At 38.9% G+C, this 13,786-nt stretch overlaps 2 long non-coding RNA genes across 4 annotated transcripts; both read right to left on the bottom strand.

Moving 5' to 3' along the window:
- Nucleotides 1-2,477: 2,477 nt before the first annotated feature.
- Nucleotides 2,478-6,942, bottom strand: LOC134461552 (uncharacterized). Of its 3 annotated transcripts, XR_010037342.1 has the most exons (5): nucleotides 6,870-6,942; nucleotides 5,878-5,960; nucleotides 5,093-5,145; nucleotides 4,724-4,907; nucleotides 2,478-2,857 (listed from the first exon to the last, which is right to left on the bottom strand). It is a non-coding gene; the product is annotated as an uncharacterized LOC134461552 (long non-coding RNA). The 3 variants fall into 3 exon arrangements; XR_010037355.1 differs by lacking the exon at nucleotides 5,878-5,960 and having other exon boundaries at nucleotides 6,870-6,930; XR_010037336.1 differs by lacking the exon at nucleotides 6,870-6,942 and having other exon boundaries at nucleotides 5,878-6,197.
- Nucleotides 6,943-8,470: 1,528 nt separating this feature from the next.
- On the bottom strand, nucleotides 8,471-13,134 carry LOC134461478 (uncharacterized). The gene is made up of 4 exons (XR_010037316.1): nucleotides 12,894-13,134; nucleotides 11,100-11,152; nucleotides 10,731-10,914; nucleotides 8,471-8,863 (listed from the first exon to the last, which is right to left on the bottom strand). It is a non-coding gene; the product is annotated as an uncharacterized LOC134461478 (long non-coding RNA).
- Between the last annotated feature and the right edge of the window lie 652 nt (nucleotides 13,135-13,786).

Below are 13,786 nucleotides of genomic sequence, written 5' to 3'. Positions count from 1 at the left end.
TTTTGGATCGGACACCATGCTTGCTTTTTGGTAGGGTGTCCTTTTCCTTAAAGACTTTCTTTGCAGAGTATGCAAATATGCTGTTTGTGTGAGTCACTGAAAAACTGTGCTATTGCTTCATCTGACCTTAAAACATTCTTAAAAGGGCTGTGCTAGGCCTGTATTTTTTCATACAGCCGTCAGGTGTTCCCTGTTATGACTTTTATTAAGCAATGTGGTCTGCCTTGCTCTCCAACCAAAAGGCACTACTTTGTGTAGTGTTTAACACGGGGTGCTTATTGAAAAAAACTACCCAGAACAGTTCAAAGTTGACTGTCAGGTCTGTAGATGTTAGTCCCTGTGTTTTTTCATTATTTCATAGACTTCCAAAGACTTTTATCATAATATCTTCCTCTACCCCCCACATCCAAGGATGTTCTTTACAGCTCCATGTTTGGCAGATTTCTGAATAACACAACACAGTGTTGAAAATGGTTTACCAAGGTCTTTTGAGATGACCTTTTATTATTTGGAGGTCTTGTTTTTGAAAATAATAGTATTTGTGGTGTCCTCAGGCAGCTCCTCTGTCTTCAGATTGGTGAAAGACACACAAGATGTAACAGGTGGCTATTTAAACACAAATATCATAATTCCTTGCCTAATTCATGTTCTATGGGCAAAAGCAATTAGTCAAAGGTGATTCCCATTTGCGATTTACCATAATTGAGTCAAATTAGGTTTCCAAAATGGTATCCAGTAAAGGGTGCCAATACCAGTGATCCCGGGAACTTTACCATCTTCAATTATTTCCCTCTCATAGTTTAGTATTTAATGCTGTTGATATTTTTTATATTTAGTTTCAACCACAAGCTATCTATAGAAAAATCATGGTTGACCATATTATTTGTTTTCTGGAGATATGTCCCATAATGTACTTAAACTTCAAGGGTGCCAATAGTACCTGGCGGCACTGTATAATGATCACCTTGACAACGTTGAGCTACATTGCTGATAGGTCGACATCGCCGGCCAATCCACAAACAGACACTTCAAGACATGTCCCGCCCCTCCCACCCGAATATGACATGGCGTCCCCAGCAGAAATATTGAACAGTTTTCAACTGTGGTACTGGTCGACAGAAACCCTTGATTGTCATAAAAACAGCAACACAAGTTCAAATGGAACTGGTCATCGGTAAGTATGGCAAATATACCATGCTATTAATAAAATGATACTTTGGGATAACGAAACCTTGAAGAGCTTGTTATGATGACCATAATAATTTTAGCTTAGCATCTAACGTGAGCCAGCCGAATGGCGTAAGACCTAGCTTACTATAAATTACTTCACCACGTTGTAATGTAGCCGCAATTAAAGATAAATTGGAAGTTAGGCTACAAACAGAGCTGTACACAGAAAATGCAATGTGAAAATGTGTCTTTGGGGTCGGCGTACCGTTTGGCAAAACATAATCCATGTCAGCAATACTCAGTATCAACATTTTGTATGAGCTCAGAATGCTCCAATTTTCATGTTGTACATCGTAAAATAGTGTTTGTTTAGTGTCTGCCACACCAAGTTAATCCTCTACGGACATTTGGAAATAACCTTGAATGTTTGGGCATCAAATGACATGCAAAACCTTTCCGTTTGACAGACAAACCATGGACGCTGAAGAAAGGCTCCTCGACGCCAAGCTGTCATCCGGAAGATTGAAGATGAAGATTGCCGTGTCGAGCAGTCATCATGACCATTTTTTTTGCTGATCCCCCCAGTTTTTGAAAAGATTCAGAATACAAAGCTTCTCTTTCTTAGATCACTCTTAGAAGTAGACGGTATGGTAAACAAACCAAAGTTAACACCTTTCAGTTAGTAAAACATAGCTGGCACAGTAGGCTATGACAAAACATCTGGGTGTTTTGTGTGCTTGACATCAAGATTAAAATGAAATATTCACCCTTATGTTCTGCTTTTTAAACTTGCAAATCATGGAGTGGACATTCTTCCCCAAGCTTGTAAGAAATGCATTACTTCAATCACACAGTGTCTCCCAACTTTTTTTTGTCTCAAGTACCCCCTAAGCATTTTTGTCATACCATGAGTACCCCCTCCCTCATGCTCTAGTCTACTGTATATCTTCCTCTATCCCAATATGATTATGCTCCATACATTTCTTTTTATTGATACCTGCCAATGCATGTACCACCTGCATTGTGTTCACGTACCCCTAGTGGTACATGTACCCCTGGTTGGGAAACACCGATCTAAACAGTTGTAACAATAGTGTGTTAACCAATATTACAAATTAAACAAAATGTGTGGGCTGCTGTATATAAGCATTTATTAACTGTGTTTCATAATTGCAATGGTTTTTGAAGCTGGTTCTGCATATCGGATCCTCTGTGGTGGCAGGATGCAGGCAGCAGCGTACTGTACATCTTCAGCTGTAACGATAAATACAAATCTATTTTTTTTTAAATAATTAATGTAACATGAACATAATTGAAGCATATCACTGGTATATATAGAGTAACTATAACATTTCAGTGTAGTAAAAATGTCTACATTTGTTTAAAAAGGAAAAACCCATGAACATCCTTCTCAAAAAAGTTTTGGGTGCAGGACTAACAAAGTCAAATGACAACTGAAAATTAAGTCTGCTCACCAAGCTCCTGTTTTACTTATTTAATGTGATGAGCTTGAAGTGCAGACTTCATTTTCAGTTTTCAAATGTCTTTATTGTCCCATTACATCTGCAGAAATATGGGGGTGTACACTCACTTGTGTAATACACTATAGATGTAAACAGAGACGTTGTCCAAGTCCTTGGTCATGTGATACCTGCTGCAGTGTACTCCACGTCTTCAGACCGCTCCGCTGTAAATAAAATAATGGCATATGAAGTGTGATGAGAATACGTCACTGTTTGGTACACCAACAACTTAACATACTTATGTCGTTTACATTATTTACCTCAACATTAAGTAGCTGAACTTGTATTAGTGTCAGGTTCATGGGAAGAAAACACAATAGATAAGGAGATGGGCTGCTCGTGTTTCAAAGCATGCTACCTAATCAGTGAAAATCATGGGGTGGTAGTTTCATGGTGTGGGCATGCATATCTGTCAATAGAATTGGTACCCTTGTAATTATTGAAGATAGTGGCTACTGACAAACGCTGAGGGTTTACTACGCTTGATGTATACTTTAATCCAGTCCAATTACAAAGCGGATTCCAAAAAAGTTGGGACACTTGGTATTTTGTGAATAAAATCAAAATGCTGGCATTTTCAAAACATTCAATATGTTAATAAGGTAGAGCATTGTGTACAGACAACATATCAGTTGTTAAAGCCAAGCAGAATGATTGTTTTGGGGTAATTATGTGATAATTTAAATTTTCACCCTTGCAACAAATTCCAAAAAAGTTGGGACAGGGCCAATAAAATGCTTTTTATGTTGGATAAGACTAAACACAACACAACGGAGGAGATGTAACATTTAAATACTTTGACTGATGGCATGATTTTATTTTAAAAATTGATATTTTTATGAACGAGACATGATTTCAGCAGCTCAACTGATAGGTGTGTTCTTCGACTTGTTTACCTTCTTGTTATGCTTAATACGTGGCATATCCTCACTGCAAGAAAACAATTTTGTCACCTGTTTATTCTTATGATGGAATCACACTGTTGGAACATACTAGAGATTGAAATTTCCCATCATTATGGGGCAATATCTTACCACTGTGCACCAAAATATAATGCCTTGGTAGCTATGTATGCTGTTTGAAGTCTGAATATATCATTCAGCCCTCATTTTAATGCTCTACATGAGTAAGAGGACCACAACCAAGGCATCTCTGCACCCCTTTACCATCATATATGCTATCTTTCAGACTGACCACTAAATCAAGCTGAAGTAATCATATTCTTCATAACCTGGAAGGTGCACGACACCATGATTTAAAAAAAGAATGAAATATTTTCCATTCTGTAATCAGAGGACAGTTTCACATGTCTCCTAGGTCCATATAGAATGAGCTTTGCCACTTGCAACTCTGTTTAATGTCTGCATCATGTGCCTTAATCAAGTGTTGTGTTTATGGTCATTTTTTCAACAGCTGTCATTGTTGGAGTGTCATAGTTGGCTTATTGACGATGGGTGTGTCATGATCTCATAACTCACTGAATGATTTCAGAGAACTCTACATTACAGAAATAGGCCTTATATGCCGGCAATTTTGAGAATTCAATCTTTCTGTGTAATAGATCAGTAATTAGTCCCTCAAAATCTTCGCTTCTGAGTGCCACAGCCTTTCTGTGATGGTATTTTATCTGTGCATTCATGTTGGCAGTCAATATAGTTCCTTTCAAAAAATCATCCTTGTGTTATTTTTAGAATTATTCAACTATTACAAAAAAATTTGGCCCTGTCCCAACTTTTTTGAGATTTGTTGCATGGGTCAAATTTTAAATTAGCACATATTTCCCTCAAAACAATGCTTTTGCCTCATTTTAACTGTTCCTATGTTGACTTTGTGCTATTGTTCATCTTATGCATGGATTGAATGTTTTGAAAATGCCAGCATTTTGATTTTATTCACAAAATACCAAGTGTCCCAACTTTTTTGGAATCCGCTTTGTACTTTTTGTCCCTTCAAATTGGGAGGCACATGTAAAAATAAGTGAAAGTCACTTTGGATGAAAGCATTGGCTGAGTGTATGTAATGTTACATACCGGGTACTATATAGTATCATAGATGGCAGCAGGCTGGTCGGGTCCTCAGTTGTGCACTGGCAACAGTGGCTGGTCCTTGTCCGTGTCTCTATGGGGCCTCTTCTCAGGTCGGAGTGACAATCCTTGATGATGCTGACTATGGTGAGACCTGCTGGCGTGTAGCCTACTGTACATTTGCAGACATCTGTAAAGAAAATGATGACAAACGAAGGGTGATGAGAACAACATATATTTCATTACTATTTTATTACTAATATATAAACACATGCAGAGTAAGGAGATGATGGTGTTAGCTTTACATTGGAAGGTCTCTGGTCTTAACTCAGGAGCATACTTTATATTATATTAGGGATTTTAAACTTTACTAACCTGACAGTGAGTCCTGGCTCTGTTTTCCAGGTGAAGTGTGGTTTGTTGTTTGCCTACAGAATGAAACCATGTCACATGAGGATGGGGAAAGGATGTTTACTACACAATGCACTCGTCAGTAGGCCTACAATCGCCAACATTACCCAGACAGCACACTTATGTCTTGCCAACGTTACCAGCATCAGTCTGAACCTGGATGGACACCTGTGCACTTAACCATATGTGAACTCTGAGGGCAAGTGTAGAAGCCTGGCAAATAAAGACAGGAATAAGTTGGTCTCAGTATCACTGCGCAACTACATTCAGAATGTAATATGTTGGTTTAGTTGATTTCTGTCCATCACAATTTAATATTATGGTTTACATTTAGACATATAACTTTTAGGCATTAACAATGTCATATTTGGTAAGGACATGTACAAGTGATGTAGGCTGTACAGCAGGGGTGGGCAACTTTCATTGTAAGGTGGGCCAACATTTTTAATTACCACAATCGGTGGGCCACATCACCACGCACTTGAGAGAATTTACAAAAGGATACTTCACTTTTTCTTTATTTATACCTGAATGCTTACACTATTGATTTATAGGGGGTTAAAAACTGTCCTTTTTCTTTTTTTAAATGTGGCATGTGGCGCCCGAGCCTCCAGTTGCCCATCCCTGCTGTACAGTATCCTAACAGAAAGGCTCTCATAGTATTTCAAATAATGGTCTATATAAAAACTGGTTATAATAGGTACAGTGCAGGGTTGAGGGGGTGGTTTCTTTTATTTCGTTATACCTACCGAGTAGTTTAGCCAATGTCTGTGTGACACGTTCACGCTGCCACCTACACAGCATCCTCCTCACAACCGCAGGGGCAAAACACCTGAAACATAATAATGTAATCCTTTTTCAGTCCAAGATATAGACTAGAAAATGAGTGACAGCATCACAATCAGTTTGTATGCAAGTGTAGTGGACCCCCCATTTTTGTCTTTTTGTTATTCCCTTATTCTCATTCCCTGTCTTTTTGTTGTCCTGTCAGAAGTTGTCTTTTAGTTTAATTATGCTGTTGCACGTTATCGCCAATAGATGGCATCATAGGACCAGCAATGAGTGCAGAGGCCCTCTCTGGTGCAGTAGCCAGTGACTTCGGTCACATAAGAAGAACGAAACGTGGAAGTGACAGGCTTTGTTGTGATACAGAAGGCAGCGGTGTCAGCTGTACAGTTATGCTGAGGAAAATGTAAATAAACAACGAACTCAGCGAAACTCTACACACTTGAGGACCTTATTCATTAAGTGTGCAAAGCATTCACGCAATAATGCCACCAGGTCATTAACATAAGTACTGATAACGAACGTAGGCCTACCAAATGACCATATTTCATCACCAACTAGCAACTTGGAAATTTGGCAATACAGAAACGAACAATGTTTAACAGTTCACGGAGGAACACAGCTAGACTACGTTGCTTTTCCGATGTGGCCACTGGCCCGCATAGTGCCAGAATGGTAGTGAAATGTTTACAGCATCTTGATGTAAGGACTTGGCTACGGAAGGAGGGAATCCTTACACCTGATGCACGCCAAACAGACACATTTTGCTTCCAAAAGCAATGGCATTCAAATTATAATTAAGTTACTTGACAAGCCGACAGATCATCAAACACTGAAAGATCAGCATGCTGCCTTGGGCTAATAACAAGCTAGCATTGTCGTACGTGTTTGTTTAACAAAGCTCAGTCATTTTGGTCAATCTGCCACGTAAAATACATGTTTTTATTTTACTTACCAAAACTGCAGAGGTCCTTACAGAATACGGAGAAGTACATCCAAAAGTACAACAACGCATATTTGTGGGGAAAAGTGTACCAAAATTAAATAACCCATGGCAGTGATGAAGCTGTTGAAAGTAATGCAGCAGGGAGGGAGCTTCCCCTGGAGACGGCGCGAGAGTCGTCCTTCGCCTTGACGACGGCCTGCCTGTCAATCAAAACAATAATTCTAAAGAATGTCAACTGCCAATCAACCCAAATAGCCATGCTCATTGGTCATTTAAACTATTTTAATAAAAACAGCAACACAAGTTCAAATGGAACTGGTCATCGGTAAGTATGGCAAATATACCATGCTATTAATAAAATGATACTTTGGGATAACGAAACCTTGAAGAGCTTGTTATGATGACCATAATAATTTTAGCTTAGCATCTAACGTGAGCCAGCCGAATGGCGTAAGACCTAGCTTACTATAAATTACTTCACCACGTTGTAATGTAGCCGCAATTAAAGATAAATTGGAAGTTAGGCTACAAACAGAGCTGTACACAGAAAATGCAATGTGAAAATGTGTCTTTGGGGTCGGCGTACCGTTTGGCAAAACATAATCCATGTCAGCAATACTCAGTATCAACATTTTGTATGAGCTCAGAATGCTCCAATTTTCATGTTGTACATCGTAAAATAGTGTTTGTTTAGTGTCTGCCACACCAAGTTAATCCTCTACGGACATTTGTAAATAACTTTGAATGTTTGGGCATCAAATGACATGCAAAACCTTTCCGTTTGACAGATAAACCATGGACGCTGAAGAAAGGCTCCTCGACGCCAAGCTGTCATCCGGAAGATTGAAGATGAAGATTGCCGTGTCGAGCAGTCATCATGACCATTTTTTTGCTGATCCCCCCAGTTTTTGAAAAGATTCAGAATACAAAGCTTCTCTTTCTTAGATCACTCTTAGAAGTAGACGGTATGGTAAACAAACCAAAGTTAACACCTTTCAGTTAGTAAAACATAGCTGGCACAGTAGGCTATGACAAAACATCTGGGTGTTTTGTGTGCTTGACATCAAGATTAAAATGAAATATTCACCCTTATGTTCTGCTTTTTAAACTTGCAAATCATGGAGTGGACATTCTTCCCCAAGCTTGTAAGAAATGCATTACTTCAATCACACAGTGTCTCCCAACTTTTTTTTTGTCTCATGTACCCCCTAAGCATTTTTGTCCTACCATGAGTACCCCCTCCCTCATGCTCTACTGTATATCTTCCTCTATCCCAATATGATTATGCTCCATACATTTCTTTTTATTGATACCTGCCAATGCATGTACCACCTGCATTGTGTTCACGTACCCCTAGTGGTACATGTACCCCTGGTTGGGAAACACCGATCTAAACAGTTGTAACAATAGTGTGTTAACCAATATTACAAATTAAACAAAATGTGTGGGCTGCTGTATATAAGCATTTATTAACTGTGTTTCATAATTGCAATGGTTTTTGAAGCTGGTTCTGCATATCGGATCCTCTGTGGTGGCAGGATGCAGGCAGCAGCGTACTGTACATCTTCAGCTGTAACGATAAATACAAATCTATTTTTTAAAAAATAATTAATGTAACATGAACATAATTGAAGCATATCACTGGTATATATAGAGTAACTATAACATTTCAGTGTAGTAAAAATGTCTACATTTGTTTAAAAAGGAAAAACCCATGAACATCCTTCTCAAAAAAGTTTTGGGTGCAGGACTAACAAAGTCAAATGACAACTGAAAATTAAGTCTGCTCACCAAGCTCCTGTTTTACTTATTTAATGTGATGAGCTTGAAGTGCAGACTTCATTTTCAGTTTTCAAATGTCTTTATTGTCCCATTACATCTGCAGAAATATGGGGGTGTACACTCACTTGTGTAATACACTATAGATGTAAACAGAGACGTTGTCCAAGTCCTTGGTCATGTGATACCTGCTGCAGTGTACTCCACGTCTTCAGACCGCTCCGCTGTAAATAAAATAATGGCATATGAAGTGTGATGAGAATACGTCACTGTTTGGTACACCAACAACTTAACATACTTATGTCGTTTACATTATTTACCTCAACATTAAGTAGCTGAACTTGTATTAGTGTCAGGTTCATGGGAAGAAAACACAATAGATAAGGAGATGGGCTGCTCGTGTTTCAAAGCATGCTACCTAATCAGTGAAAATCATGGGGTGGTAGTTTCATGGTGTGGGCATGCATATCTGTCAATAGAATTGGTACCCTTGTAATTATTGAAGATAGTGGCTACTGACAAACGCTGAGGGTTTACTACGCTTGATGTATACTTTAATCCAGTCCAATTACAAAGCGGATTCCAAAAAAGTTGGGACACTTGGTATTTTGTGAATAAAATCAAAATGCTGGCATTTTCAAAACATTCAATATGTTAATAAGGTAGAGCATTGTGTACAGACAACATATCAGTTGTTAAAGCCAAGCAGAATGATTGTTTTGGGGTAATTATGCGATAATTTAAATTTTCACCCTTGCAACAAATTCCAAAAAAGTTGGGACAGGGCCAATAAAATGCTTTTTATGTTGGATAAGACTAAACACAACACAACGGAGGAGATGTAACATTTAAATACTTTGACTGATGGCATGATTTTATTTTAAAAATTGATATTTTTATGAACGAGACATGATTTCAGCAGCTCAACTGATAGGTGTGTTCTTCGACTTGTTTACCTTCTTGTTATGCTTAATACGTGGCATATCCTCACTGCAAGAAAACAATTTTGTCACCTGTTTACTCTTATGATGGAACCACACTGTTGGAACATAGTAGAGATTGAAATTTCCCATCATTATGGGGCAATATCTTACCACTGTGCTCCAAAATATAATGCCTTGGTAGCTATGTATGCTGTTTAAAGTCTGAATATATCATTCAGCCCTCATTTTAATGCTCTACATGAGTAAGAAGACCATAACCAAGGCATCTCTGCACCCCTTTACCATCATATATGCAGTCTTTCAGACTGACCACTAAATCAAGCTGAAGTAATCATTTTCTTCATAACCTGGAGGGTGCATGACTCCATGATTTTAAAAAAGAATGAAATATTTTCCATTCTGTAATCAGAGGACAGTTTCACATGTCTCCTAGGTCCATATAGAATGAGCTTTGCCACTTGCAACTCTGTTTAATGTCTGCATCATGTGCCTTAATCAAGTGTTGTGTTTATGGTCATTTTTTCAACAGCTGTCATTGTTGGAGTGTCATAGTTGGCTTATTGACGATGGGTATGTCATGATCTCATAACTCATGCAATGATTTCACAGAACTCTACATTACAGAAATAGGCCTTATATGCCGGCAATTTTGAGAATTCAATCTTTCTGTGTAATAGATCAGTAATTAGTCCCTCAAAATCTTCGCTTCTGAGTGCCACAGCCTTTCTGTGATGGTATTTTATCTGTGCATTCATGTTGGCAGTCAATATAGTTCCTTTCAAAAAATCATCCTTGTGTTATTTTTAGAATTATTCAACTATTACAAAAAAATTTGGCCCTGTCCCAACTTTTTTGAGATTTGTTGCATGGGTCAAATTTTAAATTAGCACATATTTCCCTCAAAACAATGCTTTTGCCTCATTTTAACTGTTCCTATGTTGACTTTGTGCTATTGTTCATCTTATGCATGGATTGAATGTTTTGAAAATGCCAGCATTTTGATTTTATTCACAAAATACCAAGTGTCCCAACTTTTTTGGAATCCGCTTTGTACTTTTTGTCCCTTCAAATTGGGAGGCACATGTAAAAATAAGTGAAAGTCACTTTGGATGAAAGCATTGGCTGAGTGTAGTGTAATGTTACATACCGGGTACTATATAGTATCATAGATGGCAGCAGGCTGGTCGGGTCCTCAGTTGTGCACTGGCAACAGTGGCTGGTCCTTGTCCGTGTCTCTATGGGGCCTCTTCTCAGGTCGGAGTGACAATCCTTGATGATGCTGACTATGGTGAGACCTGCTGGCGTGTAGCCTACTGTACATTTGCAGACATCTGTAAAGAAAATGATGACAAACGAAGGGTGATGAGAACAACATATATTTCATTACTATTTTATTACTAATATATAAACACATGCAGAGTAAGGAGATGATGGTGTTAGCTTTACATTGGAAGGTCTCTGGTCTTAACTCAGGAGCATACTTTATATTATATTAGGGATTTTAAACTTTACTAACCTGACAGTGAGTCCTGGCTCTGTTTTCCAGGTGAAGTGTGGTTTGTTGTTTGCCTACAGAATGAAACCATGTCACATGAGGATGGGGAAAGGATGTTTACTACACAATGCACTCGTCAGTAGGCCTACAATCGCCAACATTACCCAGACAGCACACTTATGTCTTGCCAACGTTACCAGCATCAGTCTGAACCTGGATGGACACCTGTGCACTTAACCATATGTGAACTCTGAGGGCAAGTGTAGAAGCCTGGCAAATAAAGACAGGAATAAGTTGGTCTCAGTATCACTGCGCAACTACATTCAGAATGTAATATGTTGGTTTAGTTGATTTCTGTCCATCACAATTTAATATTATGGTTTACATTTAGACATATAACTTTTAGGCATTAACAATGTCATATTTGGTAAGGACATGTACAAGTGATGTAGGCTGTACAGCAGGGGTGGGCAACTTTCATTGTAAGGTGGGCCAACATTTTTAATTACCACAATCGGTGGGCCACATCACCACGCACTTGAGAGAATTTACAAAAGGATACTTCACTTTTTCTTTATTTATACCTGAATGCTTACACTATTGATTTATAGGGGGTTAAAAACTGTCCTTTTTCTTTTTTTAAAAAAAAGTGAGAAGTTGGGCTGCATGTGGCGCCCGAGCCTCCAGTTGCCCATCCCTGCTGTACAGTATCCTAACAGAAAGGCTCTCATAGTATTTCAAATAATGGTCTATATAAAAACTGGTTATAATAGGTACAGTGCAGGGTTGAGGGGGTGGTTTCTTTTATTTCGTTATACCTACCGAGTAGATTAGCCAATGTCTGTGTGACACGTTCACGCTGCCACCTACACAGCATCCTCCTCACAACCGCAGGGGCAAAACACCTGAAACATAATAATGTAATCCTTTTTCAGTCCAAGATATAGACTAGAAAATGAGTGACAGCATCACAATCAGTTTGTATGCAAGTGTAGTGGACCCCCCATTTTTGTCTTTTTGTTATTCCCTTATTCTCATTCCCTGTCTTTTTGTTGTCCTGTCAGAAGTTGTCTTTTAGTTTAATTATGCTGTTGCACGTTATCGCCAATAGATGGCATCATAGGACCAGCAATGAGTGCAGAGGCCCTCCCTGGTGCAGTAGCCAGTGACTTCGGTCACATAAAAAAGAACGAAACGTGGAAGTGACAGGCTTTGTTGTGATACAGAAGGCAGCGGTGTCAGCTGTACAGTTATGCTGAGGAAAATGTAAATAAACAACGAACTCAGCGAAACTCTACACACTTGAGGACCTTATTCATTAAGTGTGCAAAGCATTCACGCAATAATGCCACCAGGTCATTAACATAAGTACTGATAACGAACGTAGGCCTACCAAATGACCATATTTCATCACCAACTAGCAACTTGGAAATTTGGCAATACAGAAACGAACAATGTTTAACAGTTCACGGAGGAACACAGCTAGACTACGTTGCTTTTCCGATGTGGCCACTGGCCCGCATAGTGCCAGAATGGTAGTGAAATGTTTACAGCATCTTGATGTAAGGACTTGGCTACGGAAGGAGGGAATCCTTACACCTGATGCACGCCAAACAGACACATTTTGCTTCCAAAAGCAATGGCATTCAAATTATAATTAAGTTACTTGACAAGCCGACAGATCATCAAACACTGAAAGATCAGCATGCTGCCTTGGGCTAATAACAAGCTAGCATTGTCGTACGTGTTTGTTTAACAAAGCTCAGTCATTTTGGTCAATCTGCCACGTAAAATACATGTTTTTATTTTACTTACCAAAACTGCAGAGGTCCTTACAGAATACGGAGAAGTACATCCAAAAGTACAACAACGCATATTTGTGGGGAAAGTGTACCAAAATTAAATAACCCATGGCAGTGATGAAGCTGTTGAAAGTAATGCAGCAGGGAGGGAGCTTCCCCTGGAGACGGCGCGAGAGTCGTCCTTCGCCTTGACGACGGCCTGCCTGTCAATCAAAACAATAATTCTAAAGAATGTCAACTGCCAATCAACCCAAATAGCCATGCTCATTGGTCATTTAAACTATTTTAATAAAAACACCAACACAAGTTCAAATGGAACTGGTCATCGGTAAGTATGGCAAATATACCATGCTATTAATAAAATGATACTTTGGGATAACGAAACCTTGAAGAGCTTGTTATGATGACCATAATAATTTTAGCTTAGCATCTAACGTGAGCCAGCCGAATGGCGTAAGACCTAGCTTACTATAAATTACTTCACCACGTTGTAATGTAGCCGCAATTAAAGATAAATTGGAAGTTAGGCTACAAACAGAGCTGTACACAGAAAATGCAATGTGAAAATGTGTCTTTGGGGTCGGCGTACCGTTTGGCAAAACATAATCCATGTCAGCAATACTCAGTATCAACATTTTGTATGAGCTCAGAATGCTCCAATTTTCATGTTGTACATCGTAAAATAGTGTTTGTTTAGTGTCTGCCACACCAAGTTAATCCTCTACGGACATTTGTAAATAACTTTGAATGTTTGGGCATCAAATGACATGCAAAACCTTTCCGTTTGACAGATAAACCATGGACGCTGAAGAAAGGCTCCTCGACGCCAAGCTGTCATCCGGAAGATTGAAGATGAAGATTGCCGTGTCGAGCAGTCATCATGACCATTTTTTTGCTGATCCCCCC

The sequence above is a fragment of the Engraulis encrasicolus genome, chromosome 1 (assembly GCF_034702125.1).
Source record: "Engraulis encrasicolus isolate BLACKSEA-1 chromosome 1, IST_EnEncr_1.0, whole genome shotgun sequence".
Classification (NCBI taxonomy): domain Eukaryota; kingdom Metazoa; phylum Chordata; class Actinopteri; order Clupeiformes; family Engraulidae; genus Engraulis; species Engraulis encrasicolus.
This window is presented reverse-complemented; position numbering and strand designations above follow the sequence as displayed.